Source organism: Neopelma chrysocephalum, unplaced genomic scaffold (assembly GCF_003984885.1).
Source record: "Neopelma chrysocephalum unplaced genomic scaffold, ASM398488v2 Primary Assembly neopelma1_25, whole genome shotgun sequence".
Taxonomy (NCBI): Eukaryota; Metazoa; Chordata; class Aves; order Passeriformes; family Pipridae; genus Neopelma; species Neopelma chrysocephalum.
The window spans coordinates 36,402,447-36,418,856 of record NW_020897694.1 but is presented as its reverse complement, the minus strand read 5'-3'; the positions used below and the strand labels follow the sequence as shown (position 1 = coordinate 36,418,856).

At 43.5% G+C, this 16,410-nt stretch overlaps 1 protein-coding gene across 12 annotated transcripts in view; it reads right to left on the bottom strand.

Annotated features, from left to right (window-relative positions):
• MAP4K4 (mitogen-activated protein kinase kinase kinase kinase 4) overlaps positions 1-16,410 on the bottom strand; it is a 166,848-nt gene that overhangs the window by 61,812 nt on the left and 88,626 nt on the right. Inside the window, exon 1 of one of the 12 annotated variants that reach the window (XM_027674943.1) lies at positions 5,579-5,792. The exons of the other annotated variants lie outside the window; for them this stretch is intronic. The gene's annotated coding sequence lies outside the window, so the exon portion shown is untranslated. Of the gene's footprint in view, positions 1-5,578; positions 5,793-16,410 lie in introns of those variants that run through there. 12 annotated transcript variants of the gene reach the window in all.

Here is a 16,410-nt window from a genome sequence, read left to right as displayed (position 1 = left end):
CCAAAATGCACCAGGGATAAACTATTCTTATATCTTCTCATGATGCATCTTTGAAGTAAAATACTGTGTATTTCTGGAACACTGAACAAAATAGTAAAAGAGTCTTGTAAATCAAAGTTCCCAGTGAACAGCAGCCCTGGGAGAAAGCGTTGTCAGAACAGCTTTTTGAGCCAAAAGCTAACTTGGTGTTTCCTTAGCTGCTTCTGTTGTCCTTGCTGTTGCAAAATTTTTTATTTATTTAGACCATATGCAAAAAGAAAAAGAAAGAGAAGAAGAATATATGCTTATTATACTAGGAACTACTATGCTGAACCTGAGAATTGTGTATTTAGGGAAAAAACTGTGATAGCTTTGTTAAACTTAACGGTTTGGGACTTAATTGCTGATAGGTTAATATGTACAATTGGAAAAATCTGCTATTTTGAACGGACTTTTTAGATAAAAATTATTTCCTACCCTCAGCACATGAACACAATAGCTTTTACAATACAATAGGCAAGATGTCCTAAAGGTTGTCCATGTTTATCTAACATGGACATTGTAACAGCAGCCAAAATGATAATACTTAGACAGGATCTATTTCTGAAAAGTAAAATAATCAAAATCCCACCAAAAAACCCAACAAACCAACCAAACAAACAAAAAACCCCACCAAAAACACTGAGGAACAAACAACAAAAAAGGCACACACAGACCCAGCAGACTGCAAGCAGTTACTGCTCTTTCAGCTTTTCACTGAGGCTGTGTCACAGCACCTGCTCAATGGCCTCCAGCAACCCCAAGCATCAACCTTAACTAAGGCTAATAATGGTCCTACACTTCTATTTCAGCCACTTTGGAGCATTTGTCCACAACACAAATAGCATCTCACCTACAGATCAAGCCAGTCCAAAATCTAGTCTACAAAAATAAATGGATTTGGTAATTCTTGCCAGACTCTGGAGGACTCCACTTACTTAGTGCAGATCGATAACTCCCTGGCAATGAGTCCTGAAGACTTTGTGGCGACAGGAACTATCATGAGGATTAATCAGCACAGAGAAGGCTGCAGCACCACTGCAGTACAGCAACTGATGGAAGATTTTTAAAAAAACCCCGAAATTTTTAAAAAAAAAGGTTGGCCAGACCAAAGGTGTTCTGTTCCGGATTCAGAAGCGGTTTTTTTTTCCCAGGGTGCAGCTCATTTCATTCCAATGTGGACATCTGAAAGAGGTCAAACAATGTGTGCCCTACTGGTGTTTACTTCTCCCTGTTAACTACATAAGGAGAGTGAGGTCATTAGCAAAGAGGCAGACACCACTCTTGCAGACATCTTGCACCAGGGTGACATGAATCCCACCCAAAAATCTCACTGGATAAGATCATTTGCACACAGGTCTCCCTATGGACACACATGCCTCAAGGAGGGTAAGCTGCAACCTGCAGAAGGGATCCTCCTGCACAGAGCGAGGTGTTTTGGCAGCCGTCCTGGGATCTGGACATGTGAGCCAGCCTCAGAAAGCGAAAGTCCCTCACCTCCTCCCGACAACACATGCACTGCACCACTAACAGTCCCTTCATTTACAGAGGCACTGTATCACAAAAGGAGAAAATTAAAATTGGTTGAGGCAAGAGACTGTCATTCTCATGAAGTAATACAAAAGTACATCCTTTTTTCTTGGAGAAAAGAGGCAGCTGGTGAGTCCTTCCTAGTGATTTTATGCAGCTGGCATTAATTACCACTTTAAGCCATTATCTGTGGATACAAACTCCCATTGAAACCTTCTTTGTCTCCCCTGTGATTGGGCTGGTGTAAGTGTTTTATACTTCTACATTTGCTGGCTGTTTGTGACAGCACGTCTGACTACCAGTAATTTTTGCAGTAAGCTATACTTTCACAAGACTCACGTGGTCAGATCAAGCTTGGAGCAGCTTTCCTCTCCCTTTCCATGTGTTTCCCTTCAGAGATTAAATGGACATGTCAGCATTCCTAGGGATTTCTAACTGCAATGCTCTTTGATCAAAATAATTTTGCCTGTAAGATTAAAACCCACATATGATGCCCGCACAGAAATCCAGCTATGTACACTAAGATATTTCTAATCATTTGAACTAGCACAGCAAAAATAAAATCAGTCATGTTACCCCTCAGCATGCCACCCAGCGGCACCTGATCAGCTTGCTTACGGCTGTAGCACAAAATCTCAACACTACTTATCCTTCCATTCATCATTGCACACTAAATATCAGTACAGGTTTTTCTGCACGCAGATGGCAAATCAATGACTTCTTATTTTCATTACATCAACATTTACAAAACTGTGATGATTTAAGTAGCTAATGTTTTAAGTATCTGACCATGGTTGCCATTGAAGTAACTCCCAGTCAAATAAAAGCTACTAGAGTAGATCCATATATGGAAGATTAACCTGGGCAGCTCGATTATTCCATTTCATCATGTTTTCCAAAGGTAACACCCCACTCTCCACATCATTATTGGAAGAAAATTCTGTTTATTTACACAAATTTTTAGAAGATGAGGAATGCAGAAACACTTTGCTGGACATTCGCTACACTTCGCTGTGTAGGAATGGAAAAGAAGATAATTAAGCTCTAGAAGTATCAGAAGCAGGGAGGACATAACCAAAGGAAAAGAAAAATCACGTCACGTCTGTTGTGTTTCTATATACTTCTCTAAACATCATTTGCCTAGATGCCTCAGGAGACTAAGCACAACAGTTCTGACATGTTCCAGCATTAAAACTGCTATGAGACCCCTACGAGAATCTGTCTCTGAGAAACACACTTCAGGAAGGAAGGGGGAAATACAAACTCTATAGCACAATGAAATTATTTCAGGAGCTGAATTTTAAAATTAAAAAAAATACAAGCCACCTAAACATAGAGAAAAGAAATGTCCTAGGGCATGTAAGTGGTGACTTTCCATTCAAACTCCCCCAGGTGGAAGAGCTGTCTGACCACTGCTCTTTGCCAGTTGTTGATTCTGCCCTCTTAAGGGATTGGCACTGCTCAAGGAAAAGAAACTCAGGACAATTTCAGAAGATTTTATTTACCCTAGTAATATGATGAGGATAAATGCAAATGAGAAAACACAGTCCAGCAAGGATAAAGCAAGATAATGTTCTGTGATAAAGGCAAGAGCAAATATACCTACCCCGCTAGATGATTTATATGCTGCTCTAAATCAGTATGAAGTGGAATACAAATTGGTCCCTTCAGTAACTTTGCTTTTTGATTTAAGAAATGAGACAGTGACAAATCTCAGCTCTCCCCGCACAAATGGCACCCAGTCATTTTAAGCCACAACCAGGGATTTTAAGAATAAATATCACAACCAAACAGTGGAAAGCCAAACACACCAGCAAAGGTGTTTTTGTTTGCTTTCCCAATGCTGTTCACAAAGCTCTGCATGCCTATACCCTGGAAGCTGCCCTCCCTGGAGGGGAGCTGGCAATGCTCTGCCTGGAGTTTCAGAGTAAGCTGAGCTGTGGAGGATCATGAGCTCCGATGGTAACTTGTGGAATTTGGGAATCTTTAGATCACAGGAGAGTTGGGATCTGTGTAGAGTGGCAGGCAGCAGCCTCAGCCCAAACAACCCAGCCCAGGGCTGGGAGGGAAAAGGGACTTCTAATCCACAGACCCCCAGAGTGGTGGAGAGGAGACCAGTTTCCCTTCAGAGGCACCAAAATGATGACGATTTACCCTTTCTTTCACTATGTGCCTCTGACACAAAAGTTAAAGAAAAACAGGAGAAACTCACAAGAAACCCAGTTTATTTTCTTTTCAACTTCTTCTCACTTTTCATTTCTGCCCTCCACCCATATAAAAAAAACAAACCAAACCAAAAAACTCCTAAAAGACACCAAAACCACAAAGAAAAGTCTTCTTCAATAAATCACAACTAACTTTCGCAAACTACCTTTCTGCTTGAGTGTCACAACCCCCCTACTCTTCGCACACCAGATCTGGCCGGCATTCATTTGGAGCACAATCTGTCCAGGGCAGGGAAAGTCTGAATAGTGCCTAGCACAATAAGTGACCTCTTCTGCTGCTGGAATCCATAATATATACAGTCGTTAATAAAGTTCTCACACACGAGGGAGATATTTTAGCAAGGAAAATTGGGTCAGTATTGCACATAGCACAGTACTTGAACTGGGAGCTGTGGTGCTGCCTCCATGCAAGGAAGGAGATTGTAATTTTGGGAGGAACCAAACCACAAGAGCAATGATACTTCAAGTGCCGGGTAAGTCCCCGCCAGTGACTGCCAAGGTAGGAAGTTCGTATAAAGCAGAGCAGCCTGCAGTGCAGAGAGTGCAATGTGGAAAAACGTGATCCTCTCCAACATCACAATGGAGTGTTGGAATTGGGAATATGACATAAAATAGTTTTTAAGAGGAAAATCAAACACAGTTTTCTTGAGAGGGAAAGTCTAAAGAAAAGACTTTAATTGAGAGGTGCAGTAAACACTTATTAAGTCCATATACAGTTCCTCCTAAATCTTAACATACAAGAGCGTCCAACTTTCTTATTACATCCCATTTCTTGAGAGTCTTTTACAAGACTTTGAGCATTGTCACCCTCAAGCTAAAGACCTCATGCAAGTTTATTTCCCTTCTGTCTCTCTCCTCTGTTACCTTCTCGCTCCCAGCACTCCCTGTGCCTGTTTCACTTCATATGCAAGGTCTCTTTTTCACAGACCCCTTACCCACAGACTCTCCCCACCTTGGTATCAGCACATTAATTTCTCTGCACTGTCCTTCAAGTCCTTCCCTAACACAGACTTTTGCAAAGGCCTTCAGACTGTTCACTCTTAAGAAAAGGCATCTATCATGCCACACACTCAGTGACACAAAAGGAAACTAGCCAGCAAGCAGTGGCACAGGTGGTGAGCATCACCCCACCCCCCCCAAATGCTATTGAGGGTGCCTCTCAGACTTTGCCCCTTGTTCACAAATGCAGCCCAAGCAGAGCAAGCCCTTCACAGGCTTTACCATTTGTGAGCTTTCTGGAAACCCATCCTGTCTCTGTGAGCTGCCCACCAGCCTCCGAGCTGCTGACGCTACCAGCACAGAGCCATGCTGCCAGAAACAGCAAACCGGCAACACTGCTCAGGCAGAGTAATTGCAGAAGACAGCTGTGAAGCTTTTTCAAGGGTCAAAAAAACCTTAGTTTCGTGAAGACTGGCTGGCAGAACAGTGCTGTCCTTATGACCGCGTTTGGTTACCTTCAGTGGCAACATTTCATCAAGCAGGTGAGGAACACACTTCCTAACACACACAAAACAGAAGCTGCTTTGTCTCCCCTTGGCACAACACCCTCTCTACTGCATGCTAAAGGCACCATTTGAAACAAGGGAGAAAATGAGCCAAGTTGCTCACAGCAGTGCCATCGCTGAGGCTGCAGCTATAAAGCGACAGTTAAATTAACTAGACAAAGGCATGAGGGAGGGCAAGCTCTTCAGCAGGGTCCCAGCACTGCCTGAAGGAGCCTGTGTAGCAGCATTGTGCAGGCATGGGAGATGGAATCACGTGCAGGCAGGAAGGAGCCAAAAACCATGTGAAAACAATACTTGTCTATTGTCTCCCTGTAAACCACCTCCTCTGCCAGTCACTCCGACAACTATTTTCTTTCTTGCCTGATGTGCCTCCAGTGCTTTTGCTGGTCACTCAGTGAGCTGCTCTGAAGGCAAAGAAACTGCACCACTGCTGACCTCCCTCAGTAAAACCCCAGGATGCCACAGGCTTTTTCCAAAGACAACCAGGAGAGAAACCTCCTAAGGGCAAATCCCTTCAACCATTTCTAACACTAGTCCCTCAATCCTAGATATGATTACTTAAAAGAGTTTCCTGCTCAGATTGTATGTTTGTCCCAGTTACAATTCAACTGTCCATCCTCATCAAGCCTAAATTACTTACAGGTTATGCAACAAGCTAGCCTTATACTGACATCTTCGGAGCTCTCATAAAAAAGGGAATGTTTAGTACCCTACTTTCATCACTATTATTCACACTAAAAATGCCCACTGCTATACAATTCTACATCCAGTCTCAGATTTCTTGTAATCAGAACAAGCCCTTGCTAGCAGATATGAAAAGTAAGCTTGTGTGTGAAGGGAAGAAATTATAGCAATCTCCTTTACACAAAGTTCCAGGCTCAGACAATATGAGGAGATGTAGATGCTGGAGAGAAAATAGACTAATGTACAATGCCAAAAAGTTGAACAGCTTTTCTGCTTTCAATCTCAGTGTGCATTTGATGCCAAGGAAAGCAGCATCTCTGGAGGTGACAGAGACAAGGGAGGCATTTGCCCACTGCCTCATCCCTGCTCTCCCCTGGGCAATGCAAAGCTCCATTGCTCCCACCTGGAAGGCAGATCTCCTTCCCAAAGGGGATCAACCCATGGGTCCCTCCCTGCACGTGCAGTCCAGACACTGCTGGGTCACAGTTTGGACCTGGGAGGTGGAAAAGGCTCCCAAGTCCTGCAGGCTTCATGCAGCTGGAGAGATTCAACAAGAAACTGAAGTTCTGGTTTGAGACAAAGCTTTAAACTCACAGGAGGGCAGAAGGCAAACATCTGAGAGAGAAGAGAAAACAAAAGGTTGAAATGACTGAAAGCAGATTTCCTATGCACCACAGATTTCCTATGCGCTGGTGTGTGAGGAGTAGGGGGGTTGTGACACTCAAGCAGAAATGTAAGCTGAGAAGGTAAAATACCTTAAAAATAGCAGTTCTAACATAACGCTAATGTCCTTCTACTACATACATCATGAAAACCTACAATTACGTGAAGACACTAATTCCCTCACAGGACAGATTCATTCAGTATACAGCCCCACACCCACAATGACCAACAAGTCCTGTAGATGAAAAGGGAAGAGGAATTTATTTACAACACCTCTTTCATTTCATACATGGAATGAAACCCAAATGCTAAAAGACATAAAATACCCCAACAGTTTGGGATAACAAACACGAAAGCTATCATGATGCACACCCAAACAGGAACAGAACAAGTGGGAGGAAGGAAAAGTAATCCCACTTTGGCTTTCCTTGAGGCTGTTTCATATAGGATCCTTTATCAAAAAGAGATGGGTCTGGAGAAATAGCTTACAAGAGAAACTCAGCAACTCCATCACATGCCACCATTTCTTTGCCTAACAGTGATGAAGGGCTTGGCACAGCTCAGTACCTTATATTATGTAGGCCAAAAGCAAACAGATAGATTTGCAAAGCAGAGGGGGCAGGCTGGCAACGGTATTCCAAAATCAATCATATCTTAAAAAATAAAATTAAAAAAAAATCAACCAAACAAACAAACAAAACAAAAAAATCACCCAAACCAAAACTGGGGAGCACAAACAAGCACCACCACAACTGCCAGCAGCGCGTAGCTGGCAGCCTCAAAGCAAGTACCTCACCCTTCCAGGAGACACAATCCCACCAGTGATTTTTACCCCTCTGTAGGATGAATACCACCTCAGGTGGACAGACCTGTCCCCTCACAGGCACCTTTCCCCCCATGCTAAACTGTAGATGCCCAAGTCACCTACATTCTAGCCTTCAGCACAACCCCTGTGTGCCTAAAACTCAATAGAATGAATCCAGGCTTTGGTTACTAGCAGCATCAACGGTTAAAGCCAGCAAACAGCTGCTGGAAGACTACAAATTTATTATGGACTTCGGCTTCTGAACCCAAATCAACTGGTATGTGCAAGAGGAACTTTGTAGCATATTGCTAATCCCTCAGCTGTCCACATTCCCTAAGTCCTCTAGGCTTTAATTAAGGAAACTCTCCCTATTAAAATGTTGCGAGTGCTGTAATTTTTCCTTCCAAATATTTAGAATTCCATCTGCAACACTAATAAAGCCCTGTATTTTGTCAGAAAATGAGCACTAAGAAAAGCCTCGAAAACAAAATCACGTCATTTTCTCTGCAACCCCGCAATCCACTTCTATAAAGTGGCATACTTCACTTAGCCCACTACTACGAAGAAATAGATTTAATGCTTCTTTTCTAAAGTGGTCTACGTTTCTCTGAGGTACAACTGCCAGATGAAACAACATCAAACAGACAGTCATCACATACACAAACATCGAAGGTAATACAATGGCTTAAGAAGCAATATGCACGCTTAATGCCTGGTTTTAGTGCTGCCGGTAACTACGCTCTGTTTTACACCCACAAAAGGAAAACTCGAAATTTTAGGCTATGTTACAGCTTCCAAAAAACTTCTTGTAAGCAAGGACTTGTGTGAGATCATGATCTGACTTATTCAACACAAGGTTTCTTTTGTGAAGCAGCCAAAATACGCAAATTACGCAGGAATAAAAGGAATCGTCCGATCTGTACATATGTCTTACCAACATGATTGAATGACACAGTGTGAGTGCACAAGTCCTTACAAGTTTTGATTTCAGTTAATCTTTGCCTAAAGGTTAAACACTTCAGCGCCTCTGGTCCAATATTAGTCACTGCTCAGCCTCTGTCAGTAATCTGCAGCTTTCTCCCCTGCCTTATGCAGAGAAAGTACTGCAAATGCAAAAAGCCAGGTGCAAACAGGGAGGACCCAGAAGGTTCAAACGCCCATTCCTCTCACCTGATGAGGGACAGAAAGGATCACAAAGAAAGCTGCGACACCAGCCCACTATCCTGTGTTTGAGAAACAGGGTGAATAAATACTGTCTGTGCAGACTGTGGGTGGCTGGGATGAGGAAAAGGGAGGAGAATGGACCAAGCCCTACAGGCTTGTCAAATTCCATTTTCAATTTTAAAAATACCCCAGAAAATACCTTTGGTTTCTTTCACCAATATTGCAAGCAAAGACTGCTTTAAAAGCCAGCAGGAGGGCAAAGACTTGCTCCTCCTCCCTTTGCCACCATCTCCCCCTTCTCTTCCTTCTTTCTCTGGTTTGGTGAGAATTGCTCCTCAAAGCAGTGACAGAGCAGAGAATTAACATCAGGTCAGTATATGTCACACCATCAGCCCTGCATACAACTACTGAAACACCCTATCCAAGTCCTCAAATCACACTTCTTGGGGAGGAATTCACTCCTTCTCCAAAGTATAAACTCAGGCCCATGACTGATGCCAGACGAGACCCAGGGTTTCTTTTCCTCCCTGCTCTTCTACAGCATTTCCAAAACCTAAAATCTAACAGCAGCTTTGGGGGTGAAAAGGCAACACCAAGCTCAGCTGCTCTGCGGAAATAAACAAAAAATAAATAATTAGAAATATATACACTGAGAGGAGCTTTTCTGGAGCAAAGACCTCTCCTACTTGCTCGTTCACGTACACATGAGATCCATGCTTATAAACCCTAAGGGTTTTCAAAGCAAGAAGGAATACAGATATTATATTTTACCTCTAAAATACACTCATGCTCAGAAATACAGCTCTCTTTAAAAAGGGAAATCCACTAGAGAATGATTTACAACTGACAGACAAGATGATGATGTCTGTAATTATCAGGTCCCACCACTCAAATTACAATTTACCAGTAGACACACAAACTACTTGATTCACAGTTAACATTTTCTTCAGCACGCACCAGGTCCTTTCTAAAACAATAGGGGAGACAGACAGCCTCTATCAGTTACAGAAAAATGCGGTTGCTGACAGAGGAATTCACGGATGTCTGAGAGGGGAAATTTCCCTTCGTGTTTGTGCCAAACCTTCACGAAGGGCACATGACAACCAGGGTTGTGACTAAAAGGGTTTTCCTTTGTGTTCAGACAGGAACAGCTGTTAGACAGGTACAAAGGTATAGCCACGTCTGGGCACACGTGATAAGCGAGTTCTTTCTAAAATCAGTTGCTGATGTTTTGATTTTCTTTGGTAGATTAACGCTGACTTATGCACAGCATTTAAAATCGCCCTGCACTGCCAAAGCTCTATAAAGGCTGCGCACTTTAGCGCACAAGTTAAGTGCATTTGGCATTATGCCACAATGTACAAAATCATTTTCATGCAGCTGCCAGCAGAAGGGAGCTATATTCTTGGACCAGATGTTTTTGTTGTCGGTGCTGCCAAGCATGCCTGGAACCTCACAGCTGAGCGGTGCTGCAGGAGTGAATTAACAATGAACAGAGTCACAAGATGCTCATGTCCATCTACTACATGGGGTGTCATGGTCCCCTCTCTACCTTCCCTCCTGCTCTCTGAGCAAGGAGGCTGCAGATAGCCAGCTAATTATTTACCTATCTGGAAAGAAAAGCCCTTCTGCCTCCTTCAGGATAAATAAAAATCAACAAATACTTGCAAATAATATTATACCCCAGCTGCATTTACCCTTAGCTGGGCAGGTGACAAAGAGACCATGATTAACAGCCAAGAAAATAGGACCAGAGAAAATATAAAATGGTCCTAATACTACATTAAACTTTTGGTTTTGCTGCTGGGCTGTGAACAGGCAACCATTTATTAAAAGGTATTTCACTTCAAAAATCAGAGCTGCTATGGCATCTCACTCTCCAGTCTAAAAACAAACAGCCAAGTCTCTCACTCTTGAGCTGAAACCCTGAGAGCACTGGCAGGAGTTTTGGGACAGAAGACCACTTCCTAACCCCAACACCAGCTCCCAGTGAGGTTCAGCTGCTCTTTGCCTTTCTGCACCCATGCTGCAAAGCAGGGTCTCCTGCCAGACCTACCTGCCAGCCTTGCCTTGTCTGTCACAACTGCACAAGACTAGCAGAGGGGACCTGTGGGGCTGCAGGGGCTGAAATATTAAATTGTCAGATAGCTGCTTAAAACCACAGATGTGTACACAGAGCAGGCACAAAGCAGTCCAAACAGGAACAAGGGAGTCAGGCACCGACACCTGGGTGCTGATAAGAAGAAAATGAGCTTTACTCAGTCCAAAACTCTCCTGCGACAGGGCCTATATCAACCACAAAGTCTGTAAGAGAAACTCAAGAGGCCAGGCCACGTCACCCAGAAAGAAAGAGCCCTCCACCAGTCATTGAAGAGGTAGAAGCACATCCACCACTTCATCCAGGCTGCAGCGCAACCCGAGGCAGAGATGGGGGGAAACACCTCTCCTTCAGACTTGTGGCTAGAGACTCGCTTCTTTGTTTATTCCACTCGCTGGGCACCATACACGTTCAAAGAGAAAGGTGACGAAAAGGGGGGGGGGAGGAGGTGAGCCTGCTGGAAGCTGCTCTGGGGGCTCTTTTCTCAGGCAGGCAGTTCAGACAGGCATAGTTCACTCCTGTAGCACAAGTCCCTGTTAAAAAGTGAAACTCAGCAACTTGACTGTAAAATAAAAGCAGGCGTAACATGTTTTACTGAAACCCTCCAATACATAATATAATCTGATCTCCCTCAGAAAAAGTATTGATTTGGTTTCCCCACCCTCCAATAGTTACCACATCTCCTATGCCCCAGCCTGCCCGAGCAGTGCCTTCCTTAAGGATATATATAAATTTTGGCAGTTAAAAAAAAACAAAATAAAGCTACGAAAAACATCGCCTCTCTTGTTCAGATAAATAACTGGTCATCTTCTCAGGGACTTTTTTCCGTTAAAATAAAAGTAATGCTATCACTACAGGGTCTCAAGGGAAGATGACTCATGAGCAGGAAAGAGCCTGAAATTCTGTGCTCAGGGTATTTACCCCAACAGATATTACAACTTTTTACTATGCTAGTCTGGTAACACGATGAAGTGGCAGTCTGAAGAAACCTTCCCTTAATCACACTTGATTTGAAACCAGACAAAGAGCAATTAGCCCAGCCAAAGGGGGGGTGGGAGCTAACACACAGTTACATCCAAAGGAGGAAACCTAGATTCTTTGGAGAGAGATTCAAAATTCAGGAGGATATGGTTCAAGGCACCGGATTTGCTCAGAGAAGAGCTGTGGGACAATGAAGTCATGCACAAAGGGACAGGCTGCAGCAACCCTGCCAGCTCCAGCTCCACCATCAAGGCAAGGATCCGCTGTTCTGTTTGGAAACACTACCAAGCAGCATGGAAGCAGCAGAAATCCCACACACAGCAAATTGGACCTCTCCAGTAGTCGGATAGAAGCAGCTAAGTGAAAGACCATGTGTTGAGAAGGTCAGCTTCTGCCAGACTACAGGCATCTGAACAAAGCCCATTATGGCTGTAGGCTCCTCTCCTGCAGTTTCCTGCAAACTGGTCCCTCCAACAGGCACATGGAGAAATCCCAAAGCCCACTCAAAAAGAAAAGCCTTGCAGAAATTGCTGGTTAAATTGGTTAAGCTTGTCTTGCTGGTTTACTAACAAATAATGCACCACTAGGAAAAGCTTTTAGCTGCGCTCTGGCTGGCATGAATTAAAAAGTGAGAGGTCGGGGGTGTAGAATAGGAAAAGGAAAAATAGGGAGGCTAGTATAAAGACAGAAAAACATAATACTAATACTACTATCACTAACAATAAGAATAGGAAATTCTAAGGTTGTGGGTGCGTTGTTGTGTTGTTTTTTTTTAAAACAAAAAAACTCTTCCCCAAAACAGCTCTATCTGTAGTCTCTGAGCATCTGGGGGTTTCTGCCAAAGTGATCAGTAGCAAAGAGCTAGCATTTGTTTTTGAATCGCAGCCATTATGTGCTTCAGTGTTCCCACACCACAGAGAGAAATTGGAGGCACTCACAAGTCTCCCTGGGCTAACGCTGAGCCACTGATCCAAAGCACAAGGGATGATGGCAGTGCATGTGTGCTGCTGCACATAAAGGCAAGGCACGATGGAAAAAAACGGACATTGCTGCTTTTCATGACCTATAAAACTTCATGACTGAAAGCGGGCCTGGCTGAGGGCAGCTCTCCAACTCACTGGCAAACCTCTTCAAAGCAAGACATCCAGCTAGGGTTGTCTTTCACACAATACACCTCTTATTCCCTCACGCCTTTGGTTTGTGAGCAGAGACTTTCCCCCAGGAACCACAGCATGTACAGCCATGCAAGAGTCATGACCCAATTTTGGCCACCTCTCCCCAGTGCCAACACTGAGGTGCTGGCCTGGAGAATAGACCCATGCCTGCACACACCTGTACGTTCCAGTCACTTCACCATCAGGGAAGTGCAGGGCACTGCAAAACCCTTCATGTACCATTATCTGTCCACCAGCCCTACTCATCTCACACCTGTAAGGCCAGGTAAGGCCTTGTTTTACCATTTGTCTTGTAAACATGATTCAAAGAGAAGATTTAAAAGGAAAAAAAGAAAAGGATGAAAGAAGTTCTCTGAATGGAAGATGCCAAAAAACTGCTGAACACCAGTAAGCTTCTACTAGTATAACTCAAAGGTCTCTGTTACAATGCTGTGTATCAGGTTTCAGAAGAAACTTCTGGCTCTTGACATTATGTGGAAGGCAAGCAGGTTTCTCCCTCTGAAGCCCTCTAGTGATGGCCAAAAGCAGAGCAGTTACAGAAGTATTCGCTTTGAGTGCAATCAGGAGGAAAAAATGCAGACAAACACCTGCATAAGGGGTCACTGCTCATCAGCCACACCAGGTCAAGATGGCCATGTTTCAAGGGTTGGACTGGATGATCTTGTAGATCTCCTCCAACCTTGCTGATTCTACGATTTTGTGATATTTTTTATATGTCAAAGTGGCAAATCATTAGATGTATCATATGCAACAATGTTAAAATGAGCATTGTTTCCCACAACTAACTCTGCTCTAACACCTTACATATCTTAAGACCACTTTATTGCCAAAAAAACTGCTGATTTAAATCCTATCTAACTAATATATGGAGGAAGAATGGGTGACATCCAGTGAATTAGCAATGAGAGCACACACAGCAAGGGCAGGCTGGGCTTTTGATTATAAACTTCATTTAAAGCAAACAGATGCCTTTCAGAGGTAGACCTACTTTGGCCACTTGGATTAGCCCACTGAAGGGTTGTTTTCTTTTGCCATTCACTAACCAAAGCACCATTAAACTCAGGGTTAACAAGGTTCTTTGCATGCAAACACGGGGTATGGTCCAAAATGTGGTTCAGATAAGCCAGTTTCCCACGGGTCACCAGATTGGAGGTGGCTGGCATCACACATCCTCAGCACAGGCTTTCTGGCTCTGGCACTGGAACTGAGCTTGCCACACAGTGATTCTTTGCTCTGACATTATCCTGAACACTGGAATTCAGAATCACAATAAATGTTATGGAAATGGTCCAAAGAAGAAAATGAAGTAATTTCTGAGGCAAGCAAGCAGACTAAAAATAGTTGCAACTAAAACTGTTGCACAGTGGAAGGAATCAGAAAGTGGGGGAATCTCTGCAGAAGACCTTTGCACTCCATTCTTTATTCCTAAATCTGCAGGTGTGAAGCACGACAAACAGTTCCTCAGCAGTCACCATAGGTGGCCGAAAAAGATGAAGCCAGGATGTTGGAAAGGTGTTGTAGCTGACTTTCATTCTGGGTTCACATTGAAAAGGGATGATCGTGGGTTCCTCAGGCAGCCTCATGACTTTAACCTTGCAGAGCTGCTGCTGCAGGTCAGCTCCCAGATGCTACCTTTCCCACTCCCTGACCCGCCTGGCCCCTCTCACCCACTACCCTGGCCAGCTTTAGGAGGGCAAAAACAGCAGAAAGTTAATATGTATTTTAAAAAAAGGGGGGAAAAAGGGGGAAAAAACACCAAAAAAACACCCCCCAACTTGTTTGTCAGTGGAGCTCTGAAGGATGGGACCAGACAGATGCTGGTACAAAGGGAGCTTGAAAAGGAGAAGAGAGACAGGGCTGACCCTGAAGTACCAGCGACATATCGAATTGTCTTTGTTGTATTGTAAAACCTTATCTCAAGGGAGAAGTAACTAGAAAATTGGGAAAAGCCATAGACACCTATGCCAGGAGAAAGCACTGCTATCACAACAGGATGCCATCTGAACATTTACAAATAGAAAATGCAACTAATTCCTCCTTTCTTTCCTGCCAGTGGGAGAAATCCTTTCCTATATCTACAAGCAGTTTGTTTACATCTGTAGGCACAGAGAATGAGTTTGCATTTACATGCTGATCCATCCACTTTTACATGAACAGTGCAAACTCTAACCATTGGTGTTGCAAATCAAGACTAGGCTAGGTACATTTCCCAAACTTTTTAATCAGAATTGGGGAGCAACAGCAATTCTGAAATAGGAACAGACATATCCCTCAGGGACTCAAATTGAGTGGGGACTTGTTTGATCATGCAGCCCCCTCTGATCTATAAATCAGTGCAACTATCATTTTATAATTGACACAAGGCTTTACAATTAAAAAAATTGTTGCAAAAGGAGTGTAGTAACAGAAGCAAAAAGAAGAATTCAGAATGAAAACCAACAAACTCATTTATAAAAACAGTTTTATCCCACAGGCTTAGAGAGGCAACACCAATAAATGCTACTGAAAAGGCTGCTGAGTAAAATGTGCAAGAGACAAATAAACCCCTCCTTAACAATGCTGCCTTTGCATCACTGTTTCCACAGCAGTGACTCAGGGCTGCTTGTCCGCCTGCAGCTCTGGCCAGGAGGGCAGGTTAGCACGGGGGGGTCAGGCAGCCAGCTGCCAGCCACAGGAATGTTCTCTCTCCCTGCCTACTATGGTCTCTGCTCAACTACACTTCCATTTGGTAAAATATTCCACATAAGAAAATCATTTTCAGGGATCATGGATGCTCTCCTTTCTTGCTCTTGCAGGCAGAGCCCAGGTGCTTTGCCAGCCTGGTAATAGTTATCTGAAGGTCCGTGGGCTGCTGTATTTCCACTAGGATTTCCACTTAGTTCTTACCAGCTCTAGAATGAAACACTAAAACTCAGTTCAGGGAGAAGGTGCTACAGTGGAAAATATCCCTGCTGAAGCGAAACACTGCAGAAACACCTCATATACCAAACAACATACAAAAAGCTGAGCTCACTTCTGGAACTGACCACTCCACTAGGCAGAGGGAGAGATGCATCATCCTACAAAATGAGGTACAAAAGAGAGCAGGCTGTTGAACTCTCACCGCATCTTTTGCACCAGTGATGTGCTGGGTAAAGAAACTACCATTTTACCTGGAGGATGTGAGGCAGAACACAACACCCATGTGTTTGCTACCCATACAGGAACAGTAGCGCTTCTGCTGATAACTTGATCACTTCTCACAGACATACCTTTCAGAACAAAACATTCAAGAAATAAAGCCTCACATTAAAAACAAAAAAATCAACAGGGACAAAATGATGTTTCCCTCCCAAAACAGGGAAACATCAGAACAAAAAGGTGCCTCCGTGGCCAGACTCCTACTGCTCTAAGAGAGATGCTAAGAGAGATGGCAAGCACGGAGGAACAAAATAAACTGTGTGCTTATTATGAAGCACCAGTATTTGCGATTTAATGACAACACTTTTGCACTTCTATTTAGAGTGTTCTCTGCACTTTATTTAGTGTTCTCTGACAGAAAGGCTACTCTATATATAGAAGT